Source organism: Oncorhynchus gorbuscha, unplaced genomic scaffold (assembly GCF_021184085.1).
Source record: "Oncorhynchus gorbuscha isolate QuinsamMale2020 ecotype Even-year unplaced genomic scaffold, OgorEven_v1.0 Un_scaffold_1118, whole genome shotgun sequence".
Taxonomy (NCBI): Eukaryota; Metazoa; Chordata; class Actinopteri; order Salmoniformes; family Salmonidae; genus Oncorhynchus; species Oncorhynchus gorbuscha.
Genome location: NW_025745993.1, coordinates 133,146 through 150,262, shown reverse-complemented (window position 1 = coordinate 150,262; position 17,117 = coordinate 133,146). Strand labels below are relative to the sequence as shown.

General features: G+C 43.0%; 1 long non-coding RNA gene across 2 annotated transcripts; it reads right to left on the bottom strand.

The window, feature by feature from the left end:
- Positions 1 to 410: 410 nt before the first annotated feature.
- Positions 411 to 15,178, bottom strand: LOC124021459. 2 transcript variants are annotated; one of them, XR_006836243.1, is made up of 6 exons: positions 15,070 to 15,178; positions 13,275 to 13,476; positions 12,495 to 12,569; positions 5,817 to 5,872; positions 1,217 to 4,266; positions 411 to 872 (listed from the first exon to the last, which is right to left on the bottom strand). It is a non-coding gene; the product is annotated as an uncharacterized LOC124021459 (long non-coding RNA). The 2 variants fall into 2 exon arrangements; XR_006836242.1 differs by having other exon boundaries at positions 12,495 to 13,476.
- Between the last annotated feature and the right edge of the window lie 1,939 nt (positions 15,179 to 17,117).

Genomic DNA, 17,117 nt, shown 5'->3' with positions numbered 1-17,117 from the left:
TCCTTCCTGAGCGGTATGACGGCTGTGTGGTCCCATGGTGTTTATACTTGAATACTATTGTTTGTACAGATGAACGTGGTAGCTTAAGGCATTCGGAAATTGCTCCCAATGATGAACCAGACTCGTGGAGGTCTACAATTTTTTTCCTGAGGTCTTGGCTGATTTCTTTTGATTTTCCCATAATGTCAAGGAAAGAGGCACTGAGTTTGATGTTAGGCCTTGAAATACATCCACATGTACACCTCCAATTGACTCAAATGATGTCAATTAGCCTAACAGAAGCTTCTAAAGCCATGACATCATTTTCTGGAACTTTCCAAACTGTTTAAAGGCAGTAAACTTAGTGTACATAAACTTCTGACCCACTGGAATTGTGACACAGTGAAATAATATGTCTATACAATTGTTGGAAAAATGACTTGTCATGCACAAAGTAGATGTCCTAACAGACTTGCCAAAACTATAGTTTGTTAACAATAAATTTGTGGAGTGGTTGAAAGATGAGTTTTAATGACTCCAACCTAAGTGTACGTAAATGTCCGACTTCAACTTGAAGTCATATTCACTTTCAAAATACACAAATAAAATGGAATATATGTAACAACAATTTCAAATGTATCAGTTAATCTAAGAGATATACCAAACAAACCATTAGCTATTTTTTGGTGTGTTTAAGAGATTTCACTTCCAACCTATTTATAGCATAGCAACTCCCGGTGACCAAGCTGGTGTTGATCAACGGCGATTCATAATGATCCACGTTGATCTGCGTCACGGCACCAATGTAACCGGGTCTGCACCGGTACCTTTCTGCGTGTAGGTGGGAGACAAGGCTCTGGACCCAATTCTGCCGGTTATCTCTCTTTTAATGACTGCATGGAATGGATACAAATACAAGGCAAAAGTTAATGCTGCCGTCTGGCCTCCCATACAAGTATATTTGCCTCTCCTCATCACGCTCTGAGCAAACTCATTAGTAAAAGCATCAACAGAAAAATATTTCGTTTTAAAAATGTTGTACACCAATACAATAATAATTTGCTAATAAGTGCTAAATATTTCTTAGAGAGAGTACTATTGTACCATTATACTGAGGCATACTAATGAAGCAACAAAGCCATTTTTTACATAACCGAACAGCTAAAAAAATAATAAAAAAACAGCTAACTAGGCACATCAAACATGAAATACAAAATCGTCACATTTCACAACATACCTGCAAGGAATGGATACAAATACAAGGCCAAATGTTAATGCTGCCGTCTGGACTCCCATACAAGTATATTTGCCTGATAAAAGACAAAAGACAGTGCAGAATGCCCGTGAGAAAATCATCAGAAAACTCAAGATGTCTGCACCTGAAAGAGACCCTCTCCCGCAACAAAGCTAACGGTAGCTGGGCTAGCCTTGCAAAGTTGCACTCGGAACATGATCCCCATTCACATGAATGTATATTCATATAAACAGCAATGCAACAGTAAATCAGTGACGATATCACTTTTGCTCGTCTCTTCTTGTGCATTTGTGAACATGTGCATTCAAAAGACCGGCGCATACATAACACAAACATATATACATACATACCTCCTCTCCTCATCAGGCTCTGAGAAAACTGAGGAGTAAAATAATGGCTTCCGTTGATGACATCACAGCATTAACACAATTTAGAAAATATTTACAATAAAATAGTTCACTCATGAAAGTAATGTAATATATCCCAAAATAACCTTAAAATAAATATGAGGGATTTTCGGGGAAATACATAACGTATATTTTACACCTGTTACATAGGCCTATACATTTTATATTGCAACAGCAGGCCTATACTGTTAAAAGAACCAGACTTACATTTCCTTCCGTAAGAAAGGCACTCTGAGTCCTTAACGAAACACAAAACATAACGGGCAATTGATCCTACTTCGAATCTGAAACCTAATAGTAAGCATCAACTTCAATGACAGTTAACATAAAGTTAAAACACAAATATGACATTCCTGCGCCACAATAACATTGTCGCCGAGGATGGCTAACTAACGTTAGTGTTTGATTCAGATCATCCGTTTGGTCATCAAACAGCCTAGCTAGGTAGCGAAATGTTAACTAGACTCGGGAGTTCGTGTGGGACATATGTGCTTCAGGAGCCTGTGGGTTTGATATTATTCCACCATGAACAACAACAACTGGCTACTAGTTCGTTTTCTGACAAATGTAATCCAATATCTTGCATTACTGCACCAATACTATAGTATAAATCCATTTATGCTTTAGAGACAGGCAGAAATGAATGCAATTACTGCATTTCACGGAGGAAAACGGGGGAGGGTCATATTATTTCAATTTCAGTCAGGGGGAGGATTTCGTGTTTTTTAAAGTTTAGTCCAGGGGAGGGTCATTTAATTTGTAATTGATTAAATGTCAGTATTTGTCACCATTTTGGAATTTACGTATTGAATTCCCATCTAACCTCAGTGTACAACCCTGCTCTCTCTCTCTTTTCTTTCCCTCTCTCTTTCTCTCTCAATTTCAATTTAAGGTTCTTTATTGACATGGGAAACACATGTTTACAAGTGAAATGGTTAATAAACAAAGTGAAATAAACAATACAAAAATGAACAGTCAATTTTACACTCAAAAAAGTTCAAAATGAATGAAGACAATTCAAATGTCATATTATGTCTATATACAGTGTTGTAATGATGTGCAAATAGTTAAAGCACAAAAGGGAAATTAAATAAACATTAATATAGGTTGTATTTACAATGGTGTTTGTTCTTCACTGGTTGGCCTTTTCTTGTGGCAACAGGTCACAAATCTTGCTGCTGGGATTGCACACTGTGGTATTTCACCTAATAGATATGTGAGTCTATCAAAATTGTATTTGCTTTCAAATTCTTTGTGGGTCTGTTTAATCTGAGGGAAATATGTGTCTCTAATATGGTCATACATTTGGCAGGATGTTAATTAAGAAGTTAGGAAGTGCAGCTCAGTTTCCACCTCATTTTGTGGGCAGTGTGCACTTGGCCTGTCTTCTCTTCTCTATGCTCACTGAGTTTGTACATAGTCAAAGATTTTCTTAATTCTGGGTCAGTCTCAGAGGTCAGGTATTCTGCCACTGTGTCCTCTCTGTTTAGGGCCTAATAGCTTCCAGTTTGCTCTCTTCTTTCTTCTTCATCCCCTGAAGATTTCTCCAGCAGTTCACTTAATCCTGGTTCATCAACCCCATTACTCCTCAAAACAAATAACAATTGCTCCCTTTCCCTCACATATTTCAAGGAATGATCACACCTCCCAGTCAGATGTCTCCCAACCAATTTCAATGTACTATTGAGCCTTGTGTTTCTCAGCCTTGTGACAACACTTTCCTCCCTTCTCTCTCGGCCTGAGGACCTCCCTGCCCCCACCTTTTCCTGGATCTCATCCAGGTGTCTTCCCTTTCTCTCCCTGTTCCTGGATCTCATACAGGTGTCTTCCCTTTCTCTCCTTGTTCCTGGATCTCATACAGGTGTCTTCCCTTTCTCTCCCTGTTCCTGTATCTCATACAGGTGTCTTCCCTTTCTCTCCCCGTTCCTGGATCTCATACAGGTGTCTTCCCTTTCTCTCCCTGTTCCTGGATCTCATACAGGTGTCTTCCCTTTCTCTCCTTGTTCCTGGATCTCATCCAGGTGTCTTCCCTTTCTCTCCTTGTTCCACAACTCTTTGCCAATGGTTTTGAACCACTGTTCTTATTAACCCTTTGGCTTCTGCTTTAAGGATTGACAATTCCATCTCAACATTACACACATGCTGATTCCCTCGTCACTTTAACCCCTACCTACATGTACATACTACCACAATTACCTAAACGACCTTGTACTCCTTCACATTGACTTGGTACCGGTACTCCTTGTATATAGCTTCGTTATTATTATTTAGTGTTACTATTTTCCAAAGCATTAAAAAAAAAACTTTTAAACTCTGCATTGTTGAGAAAGGGCTCGGCAGTTACCTGTATTTGCTTGTGATAAAATGTAAACTTAATCCACAGTTATTTTTTGAAACTATTGATCCTCTGTGGCTAAATGATGCTCTGTGGTGTATTTTGAAAATTGAGAGTGAGCTCCTGTGGTTGGATACAAAAATAAAAAAACAGAAAAACCTTTGTTATTATATTGTCATGAGCCTCGATCCATTTCAACTTTTGTGCACGTCTATGGCACCGACAGCAGGGGGAGGCTTGGAGAACATTCATAACAATGACATGACGCTACCCACTGGTTGAGGTGCAACCTATGAATAAGAAAACATTTGTTTTACATTTGTCTATTTTCCCAGCACTCAGACTCTGTGTGTGTTTCTCTGTCTGTCTGTCTTGTACTTCCAGATGTGGCTGGAGGAGTGGTGGCCACTGGAAGGCAACTTTAATACTGGAGAAAATGTAAGAGCTAAAATGTATCTATAACATCTGATACAAGTATTCTATATCTATTAGGTACTACTACAGTGGTAGCAGGTGAGCCCTCCTTTAATAATCATATTTCATGAATGTACAGGGTCCATTTTGACACAAGACAACAATCCAGACTAATAATTTACCAAAGGTCAGATACTAATGAATACAAGTGTTTATATGGACAGAGTCGATCGGATCCTAGATCAGCATCCTACTCTGATGGCGAATTCTCTCTCCCTGATCATCCTGTCCATCATTTCACAACATCATCAGGTGTGGAGGTGTAACCAGGGTGTAGTGATGTAGTATATTAATGTCACCGGGTGTGGAGGTGTAACCAGGGTGTAGTGATGTAGTATGTTAATGTAACCAGGTGTGAGGTGTAACCAGGGTGTAGTGATGTAGGTTAATGTAACCAGGTGTGGAGGTGTAACCAGGGTGTAGTGATGTAGTAAGTTAATGTAACCAGGTGTGGAGGTGTAACCAGGGTGTAGTGATGTAGTATGTTAATGTAACCAGGTGTGGAGGTGTAACCAGGGTGTAGTGATGTAGTAAGTTAATGTAACCAGGTGTGAGGTGTAACCAGGGTGTAGTGATGTAGTAAGTTAATGTAACCAGGTGTGAGGTGTAACCAGGGTGTAGTGATGTAGTAAGTTAATGTAACCAGGTGTGGAGGTGTAACCAGGGTGTAGTGATGTAGTAAGTTAATGTAACCAGGTGTGAGGTGTAACCAGGGTGTAGTGATGTAGTAAGTTAATGTAACCAGGTGTGGAGGTGTAACCAGGGTGTAGTGATGTAGTAAGTTAATGTAACCAGGTGTGGAGGTGTAACCAGGGTGTAGTGATGTAGTAAGTTAATGTAACCAGGTGTGGAGGTGTAACCAGGGTGTAGTGATGTAGTATATTAATGTTACCAGGTGTGGAGGTGTAACCAGGGTGTAGTGATGTAGTAAATTAATGTTACCAGGTGTGAGGTGTAACCAGGGTGTAGTGATGTAGTAAGTTAATGTAACCAGGTGTGGAGGTGTAACCAGGGTGTAGTGATGTAGTAAATTAATGTAGCCAGGTGTGGAGGTGTAACCAGGGTGTAGTGATGTAGTAAGTTAATGTAACCAGGTGTGGAGGTGTAACCAGGGTGTAGTGATGTAGTAAGTTAATGTAACCAGGTGTGGAGGTGTAACCAGGGTGTAGTGATGTAGTAAGTTAATGTAACCAGGTGTGGAGGTGTAACCAGGGTGTAGTGATGTAGTAAATTAATGTAACCAGGTGTGGAGGTGTAACCAGGGTGTAGTGATGTAGTATATTAATGTTACCAGGTGTGGAGGTGTAACCAGGGTGTAGTGCTGCTGGAGCTTTAATTAATAGAATACTTTGTGATCTTAACTCACCTGTCCGTCGTCTACTGCGTCCCTTTAAGTCAGAGTTGGATTTGAAGGCCATCTTTCTGGTTTATACGTGAATGAATAAAGAATCAAGTTATTAAATCAAAATGATAACATGAAGTGAAAGTCTTAGATTCTCACCTGAACCACATGATTCCAGAGAGATGGAGTATGAGAATCTGTGATTCCTACAGATTCCTGACCCAGTAACACCGAAACACAATCGCTCAAAATAAGGACATTAAATTAAAGCACAAACCTGTTGGCTCATACTGACAGTAGATGTTATGCAGGTGAATGAGGACCCAAAAGCGACTTGGCGAAAACAGAGTCTTTAATCCAGTAAGAAACTTTACAAAACAAAAAGCATAATACTACTCGTAAAGACGAGAACAGACAGGAGACTTGATCGAGAACTGCAGGTTGCCTCGGGAAGGCACTTGAACCTAGCAGACTCAGACACCTGCTCACCACGCAGCATCTGAGGGAAACACGACACGACAGGGCAAAACATAGACACAGCACGGTGAATTATAGATGAGGATCCGACAGGGCAGGTACGGAAAACAAGGAGAGAAATAGGGACTCTAATCAGGGAAAAGGATCGGGAACAGGTGTGGGAAGACTAAATGATGATTAGGGGAATAGGAACAGCTGGGAGCAGGAACGGAACGATAGAGAGAAGAGAGAGCGAGAGAGTGAGAGAGGGAGGGGGAGAGAGAGGGATAGAAAGAGGGAAAGAACCTAATAAGACCAGCAGAGGGAAACGAATAGAAGGGGAAGCACAGGGACAAGACATGATAATTAATGACAAAACATGACAGTACCCCCCACTCACCGAGCGCCTCCTGGCGCACTCGAGGAGGAATCCTGGCGGCAACGGAGGAAATCATCAATGAGTGAACGGTCCAGCACGTCCCGAGACGGAACCCAACTCCTCTCCTCAGTACCGTAACCCTCCCAATCCACTAAGTATTGGTGACCCCGTCCCCGAGAACGCATGTCCATGATCTTATGTACCTTGTAAATAGGTGCGCTCTCGACAAGGACGGGAGGGGGGAGGGAAGACGAACGGGGGTGCGAAGAAAGGGCTTGACACAGGAGACATGGAAGACAGGATGGACGCGACGAAGATGTCGCGGAAGAAGCAGTCGCACAGCGACAGGATTGACGACCTGGGAGACACGGAACGGACCAATGAACCGCGGAGTCAACTTACGAGAAGCTGTCGTAAGAGGAAGGTTGCGAGTGGAAAGCCACACTCTCTGGCCGCAACAATACCTTGGACTCTTAATCCTGCGTTTATTGGCGGCTCTCACAGTCTGTGCCCTGTAGCGGCAAAGTGCAGACCTCACCCTCCTCCAGGTGCGCTCACAACGTTGGACAAACGCTTGAGCGGAGGGAACGCTGGACTCGGCAAGCTGGGATGAGAACAGAGGAGGCTGGTAACCCAGACTACTCTGAAACGGAGATAACCCGGTAGAAGACGAAGGAAGCGAGTTGTGAGCGTATTCTGCCCAGGGGAGCTGTTCTGCCCAAGACGCAGGGTTTCTGAAAGAAAGGCTGCGTAGTATGCGACCAATCGTCTGATTGGCCCTCTCTGCTTGACCGTTAGACTGGGGATGAAACCCGGAAGAGAGACTGACGGACGCACCAATCAAACGACAGAACTCCCTCCAAAACTGTGACGTGAATTGCGGGCCTCTGTCTGAAACGGCGTCTAACGGGAGGCCATGAATTCTGAACACATTCTCGATAATGATTTGTGCCGTCTCCTTAGCGGAAGGAAGTTTAGCGAGGGGAATGAAATGTGCCGCCTTAGAGAACCTATCGACAACCGTAAGAATCACAGTCTTCCCCGCAGACAAAGGCAGACCGGTAATGAAGTCTAGGGCGATATGAGACCATGGTCGAGAAGGAATGGGGAGCGGTCTGAGACGACCGGCAGGAGGAGAGTTACCCGACTTAGTCTGCGCGCAGTCCGAACAAGCAGCCACGAAACGGCGCGTGTCACGCTCCTGAGTCGGCCACCAAAAGCGCTGGCGAATAGACGCAAGAGTGCCTCGAACACCGGGATGACCAGCTAACTTGGCAGAGTGAGCCCACTGAAGAACAGCCAGACGAGTGGAAACAGGAACGAAAAGGAGGTTACTAGGACAAGCGCGCGGCGACGCAGTGTGCGTGAGTGCTTGCTTAACCTGTCTTTCAATTCCCCAGACTGTCAACCCGACAACACGCCCATAAGGAAGAATCCCCTCGGGATCAGTAGAAGCCACAGAAGAACTAAACAGACGGGATAAGGCATCAGGCTTGGTGTTCTTGCTACCCGGACGGTAAGAAATCACAAACTCGAAACGAGCGAAAAACAACGCCCAACGAGCTTGACGGGCATTAAGTCGTTTGGCAGAACGGATGTACTCAAGGTTCTTATGGTCTGTCCAAACGACAAAAGGAACGGTCGCCCCCTCCAACCACTGTCGCCATTCGCCTAGGGCTAAGCGGATGGCGAGCAGTTCACGGTTACCCACATCATAGTTGCGCTCAGATGGCGACAGGCGATGAGAAAAATAAGCGCAAGGATGAACCTTATCGTCAGACTGGAAGCGCTGGGATAGAATGGCTCCCACGCCTACCTCTGAAGCGTCAACCTCGACAATGAATTGTCTAGTGACGTCAGGAGTAACGAGGATAGGAGCGGACGTAAAACGTTCTTTTAGAAGATCAAAAGCTCCCTGGGCGGAACCGGACCACTTAAAACACGTCTTGACAGAAGTAAGAGCTGTGAGAGGGGCAGCAACTTGACCGAAATTACGAATGAAACGCCGATAGAAATTAGCGAAACCTAAAAAGCGCTGCAACTCGACACGTGACCTTGGAACGGGCCAATCACTGACAGCTTGGACCTTAGCGGAATCCATCTGAATGCCTTCAGCGGAAATAACGGAACCGAGAAAAGTAACGGAGGAGACATGAAAAGAGCACTTCTCAGCCTTTACGTAGAGACAATTCTCTAAAAGGCGCTGTAGAACACGTCGAACGTGCTGAACATGAATCTCGAGTGACGGTGAAAAAATCAGGATATCGTCAAGATAGACAAAAACAAAGATGTTCAGCATGTCTCTCAGAACATCATTAACTAATGCCTGAAAAACAGCTGGCGCATTGGCGAGACCAAACGGCAGAACCCGGTACTCAAAATGCCCTAACGGAGTGTTAAACGCCGTTTTCCACTCGTCCCCCTCTCTGATGCGCACGAGATGGTAAGCGTTACGAAGGTCCAACTTAGTAAAGCACCTGGCTCCCTGCAGAATCTCGAAGGCTGATGACATAAGGGGAAGCGGATAACGATTCTTAACCGTTATGTCATTCAGCCCTCGATAATCCACGCAGGGGCGCAGAGTACCGTCCTTCTTCTTAACAAAAAGAACCCCGCCCCGGCCGGAGAGGAAGAAGGCACTATGGTACCGGCGTCAAGAGACACAGACAAATAATCCTCGAGAGCCTTACGTTCGGGAGCCGACAGAGAGTATAGTCTACCCCGAGGAGGAGTGGTCCCCGGAAGGAGATCAATACTACAATCATACGACCGGTGAGGAGGAAGGGAGTTGGCTCGGGACCGACTGAAGACCGTGCGCAGATCATGATATTCCTCCGGCACTCCTGTCAAATCGCCAGGTTCCTCCTGAGAAGTGGGGACAGAAGAAATGGGAGGGATGGCAGACATTAAGCACTTCACATGACAAGATACGTTCCAGGATAGGATAGAATTACAAGACCAATTAATAGAAGGATTATGACATACTAGCCAGGGATGACCCAAAACAACAGGTGTGAAAGGTGAACGAAAAATCAAAAAAGAAATAGTCTCACTGTGGTTACCAGATACTGTGAGAGTTAAAGGTAGTGTCTCAAATCTGATACTGGGAAGATGACTACCATCTAAGGCAAACATGGGCGTAGGCTTGTCTAACTGTCTGAAAGGAATGTTATGTTTCCGAACCCATGCTTCGTCCATGAAACAACCCTCAGCCCCAGAGTCAATCAAGGCACTGCATGTAGCACCCGAACCGGTCCAGCGTAGATGGACCGACATAGTAGTACAGGATCTAGATGAAGGGACCTGAGTAGTAGCGCTCACCAGTAGCCCTCCGCTTACTGATGGGCTCTGGCCTCTTACTGGACATGAATTAACAAAATGTCCATCAAATCCGCAATAGAGGCACAGGCGGTTGGTGATCCTCCGTTCCCTCTCCTTAGTCGAGATGCGAATCCCTCCCAGCTGCATGGGCTCAGTCTCAGAGCCAGAGGAGGGAGATGGTTGCGATGCGGAGCAGGGAAACACCGTTGATGCGAACTCTCTTCCACGAGCCTGGTGACGAAGATCTACCCGTCGTTCTATGCGGATGGCGAGAGCAATCAAAGAGTCCACACTGGAAGGAACCTCCCGAGAGAGAATCTCATCTTTGACCACTGTGTGGAGTCCCTCCAGAAAACGAGCGAGCAGCGCCGGCTCGTTCCAGTCACTAGAGGCAGCAAGAGTACGAAACTCTATAGAGTAATCCGTTATGGATCGATCACCTTGGCATAGGGAAGCCAGGGCCCTAGAAGCCTCCCCACCAAAAACAGAACGGTCAAAAACCCGAATCATCTCCTCTTTAAAGTTCTGGTAATTGTTAGAACAATCAGCCCTTGCCTCCCAGATAGCTGTGCCCCACTCTCGGGCCCGGCCAGTAAGGAGTGAAATGACGTAAGCAACCCGAGCTCTCTCTCTAGAGTATGTGTTGGGTTGGAGAGAGAACACAATCTCACACTGGGTGAGAAAGGAGCGGCACTCAGTGGGCTGCCCGGAGTAGCAAGGTGGGTTATTAACCCTAGGTTCTGGAGGCTCGGCAGGCCAGGAAGTAACAGGTGGCACGAGACGAAGACTCTGGAACTGTCCAGAGAGGTCGGAAACCTGAGCGGCCAGGTTCTCCACGGCATGGCGAGCAGCAGACAATTCCTGCTCGTGTCTGCCGAGCATGGCTCCTTGGATCTCGACGGCAGTGTTACGAGCCTCTGTAGTCGCTGGGTCCATTCCTTGGTCGGATCCTTCTGTTATGCAGGTGAATGAGGACCCAAAAGCGACTTGGCGAAAACAGAGTCTTTAATCCAGTAAGAAACTTTACAAAACAAAAAGCATAATACTACTCGTAAAGACGAGAACAGACAGGAGACTTGATCGAGAACTGCAGGTTGCCTCGGGAAGGCACTTGAACCTAGCAGACTCAGACACCTGCTCACCACGCAACATCTGAGGGAAACACGACACGACAGGGCAAAACATAGACACAGCACGGTGAATTATAGATGAGGATCCGACAGGGCAGGTACGGAAAACAAGGAGAGAAATAGGGACTCTAATCAGGGAAAAGGATCGGGAACAGGTGTGGGAAGACTAAATGATGATTAGGGGAATAGGAACAGCTGGGAGCAGGAACGGAACGATAGAGAGAAGAGAGAGCGAGAGAGTGAGAGAGGGAGGGGGAGAGAGAGGGATAGAAAGAGGGAAAGAACCTAATAAGACCAGCAGAGGGAAACGAATAGAAGGGGAAGCACAGGGACAAGACATGATAATTAATGACAAAACATGACAGTAGAGTTTGTCCACACTTGTTTACCATAGTTGCAGAGTTGAGTGTGTCGTGGAATTATCAGAATTTGTTGGTAACATTTGTAAGATGTTTAATATTCATCTAATGTGTGTAAGTTACTTCTCATAAGAATGTATTTTGTTGTACTATAGTGGTGGCCATTGGCAGTTATCTGTTCTATGTCAGGACTAAGTTGCATGGGCCACATGAGAGGGGAGAGGTCAAAGTGTCATCATGTGTAAACATATCTTTTACTCCCTACTTTTCCCAGTGGGGAAAGGAGGGTTTGCAGTGTCTGGAATCATTCTATGCTCCCTCTTATGTTGTTTCTATCTTAACCTATAGACTCACCTCCTATCCGTGAGTTTGTCCAGGAGTTTGTGTTTAGAGTGGGTTGTATATAAATGACAATTTGATATATGCCTGTTGATATGGAGGATTTGATTGATGGTTCTGGGGTTTGGGAAAGGAGACAAAGCTGAACGATAATTTATAGCCCACTCTGTCTGACTAGGGGATATTCTCTCTGAAGTAAGGTTTTTTCTCTGTGTAAGTTCCTAAGATCTGTGATTTGTCATGTCGTCTAGGAAGGGGTGGATCTTTGCTATAAAGGATCCCATTTGCGATTGTGTAAGGGACTCTCAACTTTTCAGTTGGAGATACTGAACTGTTGAAAGTCAAAATGCTATTGCAAATGCTTAATTATTATTAAAGGTGAAGATTAAGCATAACTCTGACTCGTGTGATTTGCTCTCTCATCATTTGGTAATGAAGGAAATTTCCACGACAAGTGTGAATAGCAACCCCAGACAAGCATCCCTCTGATCCCTCTGATCCCTCTGATCCCTCTGATTCCTCTGACTCAGTTAGTTTCACAGTTGCTGAGAGAGTTATGGAAACCACTATTGCATCTGTGAAGAACAGCTCCTAAATATGAACAATGCATGCCAGAAAAACATTGAGAAACAACTTTCCTTTATTAAAAATGTCTATAGATTGAATTGCAAAGCATAGGAGAAAAATGTTCACTGAAATATTATGAATGGGGCCAAACCTGTCCGGGAACAGAGAACGACCAACACACTTCCTGCTGTTCTCAAGGCCGTTGTTGCATCTCCCACCCTGCAGTCTTAGAAACATGAAGATAAACAACTAAAACATACTTTATAACTGGTAAACAACTAATCCTGATACTTCAATTGAAAAATCAGTTATTATAACAGATGTGTAGCACTGTAAGACACGTGTTTCTCTGTTGATTTGTTTTAAACCTGTTTTATTCTCAGGACCAGGACTATAACACTGAGTATTGGGACCCAGGCCAACAACATATCCTGGTCTTTATTCTCAGGACCAGGACTATAACACTGAGTATTGGGACCCAGGACAACAACATATCCTGGTCTCTACATACTCAAATAGTCTTTCTTTTAAACAGTCTTTATTAAAACATTTATGTGGAATCAGCATGAAAATATATGAATATTGGTCTCTCCATGTTCACCAAACATTAGTATGTCCAGATGTAACAAATGTAGTTATGGGTCTTAGCTAATGTAGTCCTGTACATTAGCTAATGTAATTAATTGGCAAGAGTTTTGCTCAGAAACAGCAAATGCACTAGGTGACATCATTTCTGCATTAGCAAAATGTAATTATTGGCCTGATCTCTTCTCAGAAATGGCTAATGTAATTAGTGACATCTAATTATCTCCCACACACTCTCCTTGGGCCATCTAGTGTTGGGAATGACATACACATGAACATACAGTGTAACCAAAGTATAATACTAGAACTCAATTACAGTGAGATTATATACATGTATTGTACTTACATGTGACAGTGAGTCTCTTCAGCAGAGAGGAGAATCTGTCTGTATCCTCACTGCTGACTGGGTCTAGGTAGTTATTTTGGTATTTGGGTTGGTGAGACGTCTGTTCTTGTACCAGATGTAGGTGGGGTTGTCAGTCAGAGTACAGGTGGTGCTACAGGTCAGTGTCAGTCTGTCACTATAGTTTGAACTTTTGCCTTCGGGCCTGTGATTAAAAACAAATAACAAACGACAACCATTGTAATCAAACGATGTCTCTGTGACTGTATGACCTCTGGGATATGTGTAAGAGCAGGACAGATCCACTGTTGACCTCTTTTAAGGCACAAATACTCTGAGGGGTGTAAGTCACACTCCAATTGAAGTGATTGAAGTTTTTCCCACACTGATCACAGCTATAAGGCTTCTCTCCTGTGTGTATGAGTTGGTGTTTAGTCAGGTGTCCTGACTCATTGTACATCAGTATTACATTTTAAATCTGTTATTAAATAATATGAATAAAGACTTATTTGAAAAGTTCCTCCATCAACCCTGTCACATCAACCCTGTGTCACATCAACCCTGTGTCACTTCTATTAAGATTTTAACCCAACTAACACAATCATTTCTCCAAGTTTTATCATCGTTGAGTAAAGTTACAAGTGCAGAATAATATGATTATTGTGAAGTCAATTAGTATAAGAGTTTGATTTAAACATTGACATGCTTTGAAAGAACAATTTCCCTAATAAACCTGTTTACATGGACACATCTGAAATCAGGCTGCTCTGATGGCACTTTTACAGCGATTATCAATCAAAATAAACGTTCTTCCACAGCATCTATGTTATGTTTTTCAAGCAGTATAAAGTTTGTATGTGAAAGCTATTTCTAAACTGTATACTTTGTTTTTCCTGAACTCAGTCAAAAGAAGTTAGCTGGCGCTGCTTGTGTTAGAACATACACAGATTAAATACACCTCTATAACTCTGATTAAAGTGTTTACATGTCCTAATCATTCTAAAGATTGTTCAGAAAACCAGGTGTTTTTAAAGGTGTATCCTTACTTCCCATTACAGAGTAAGGTGTTTACATGACTAATGACATACTCGGCCTACTGCCATAATCAGTTTAATAGCAAATGATTAGTGTGCATGTAAAGCCCTAGTTATTTGGTTATTTAACAGTCATTTCTGAACATTATTTATTTCATGTGATTAGTGATTAATTTGCATCTGTCCCTCATTTTAAGGTCAACTTACATGAACTGAACTCTTGTTTTAATATGGTGAAACATTGAATGTGAAATCATAGAGTGAAAACAGGTTTGCTGGTTCTCGTCTTTTTATCGATTCTCTGGTGTTTTTTGTAGAAAACTGAGCAAGTGAACCATTTTACCCATAAAGTAAAATGGTAGAATATATTTTTTTGTGAAGCATTCAATTTTCACTCCCCGTGGAACAAAACTAGCTTCCATTACCCCTGTCATAAGCACATTTGTGGCTGATTTAAAAGGACTATTTTACCAATGTAAACTAGTGGTTGTTGTTTTCAGTTGTCCCCTGTTACTTTATTTAGCACATTGTCACTTAGTATAGTATTTATTTTCATATAACCTCTGGAGAAAACATGTTTTTATGAAGTTGAACATGTGCTCTTCATGAAAGAACGTTACAATTAGGTGAAATCAAAAGTGTTTTGGGGGGACCAAGTTACACTTCTCAGAATTGGGTGGAACGACCAAATATTTTCATCAATATATAATTAACCAATTCATTGTTACAGAAGCAGACTGTAATCTAATCCACATGGTTCTTACTTAATGAAATCAAATCTCCATGTTCCTCTTGCCCTTCTCCTCTCTCAGTTCCACTCTGCCCCGGTGTTTTCCTGCAGTCGACCAGAACCAGCAGTAAAGTACAGAGAGGAGAATGACCTGGGGACTCCTGGAGGGTGGAGGGGGACGGGCTAGCTTTGTCCTGTTGGCCGCAAGAAGTATTACAGTTGATTATTAAACCAAATATTGTATAATTCAGTCTAAACCTCTGATTTGGGTGCATCCCTCGAATATCTCCTTTAACCGGAAATGTTCAATCGTTCACTATAAGCCACAAATCTAAGAGCGTTGGATTGGTGGGTATGGGCTCGTTTCCACCATATTTCTTATACTAGTCATTTCCTATCAAACACCACGGAAGAGGAGAAGCAAGAGGGATAACTGGGCCCAAAATCTGGCTTCTGGCTTATTTGACCATATAAACATTTTCGTAACGAGTTGGTTGTTAGGAGTGTATTGGTAACGAGTTGGTTGTTAGGAGTGTATTGGTAACGAGTTGGTTGTTAGGAGTGTATTGGTAACGAGTTGGTTGTTAGGAGTGTATTGGTAACGAGTTGGTTGTTAGGAGTGTATTGGTAACGAGTTGGTTGTTAGGAGTGTATTGGTAACGAGTTGGTTGTTAGGAGTGTATTGGTAACGAGTTGGTTGTTAGGAGTGTATTGGTAACGAGTTGGTTGTTAGGAGTGTATTGGTAACGAGTTGGTTGTTAGGAGTGTATTGGTAACGAGTTGGTTGTTAGGAGTGTATTGGTAACGAGTTGGTTGTTAGGAGTGTATTGGTAACGAGTTGGTTGTTAGGAGTGTATTGGTAACGAGTTGGTTGTTAGGAGTGTATTGGTAACGAGTTGGTTGTTAGGAGTGTATTGGTAACGAGTTGGTTGTTAGGAGTGTATTGGTAACGAGTTGGTTGTTAGGAGTGTATTGGTAACGAGTTGGTTGTTAGGAGTGTATTGGTAACGAGTTGGTTGTTAGGAGTGTATTGGTAACGAGTTGGTTGTTAGGAGTGTATTGGTAACGAGTTGGTTGTTAGGAGTGTATTGGTAACGAGTTGGTTGTTAGGAGTGTATTGGTAACGAGTTGGTTGTTAGGAGTGTATTGGTAAACGTAGGACGTGTGACATCCTTTGAGAAAAAATAATAATAATTTGGCAGTATGCCTGGTCGTCACGAGTTACCACAAACAAAGCCATAAACCACACCCATTTCTACAACGGATCTTATTAAATGTGATTTTAACCCTAACCTTGAAAACACTAACTTTATGCCTAACCCTAAATAAATAAAATTACGATATAGATGTTTGACATTGTGGCAACTAGTGACAACACGCATATCTGCCCTCTCATTGGCTATAATGGTCAGACCTGATCTTACCTCTTCCCGATTGCCTTCGTTTCAAACTCAACACCCCTCAGCCCTTGAATTGCGTTTTACATCCGAGTGTACCTTAAATGTCCCTTGCCCAAGCGAGGGAGAGTGATGATCAGAGGCAACGTCCTTGGTGGAAATCTTAAAGTATAACTTAAAAACAACCAACCGAAAGCTATCAATGTACCTAGTAAGCTAATGTATAAAGCTAGTGTCGTGGAAATATTGGTCCAATAATATTTCTCAGATACCGGAACATCAAATTTATATAGACTTTATTACAAAGCCAAGCTGGTCCAAGGATCATCTGACTTCGCCAGTCTCAGCACACTCCTTTTATACAGTTTCATCCTTCCATAACATACAGTCACTCCTCTTTATGCAAAACACCCTTTGACATTCCGCCATCATTATCGTTTTGTCTCACTTCTGACTTATTTACACCCATCTTAGATTATACTGGTGGCGTCACCATATTACTAATATGTCATGTTCAGGACAACAGATTTGCACCTTGTCAGCTCGGGGATTCGGTTACTGGCCCAATGCTCTAACCACTAGGCTACCTGCCGCCCCCATCCATCCATCCATCCATCCATCCATCCATCCATCCATCCATACCATACATACATACATACATACATACATACATACATACATACAT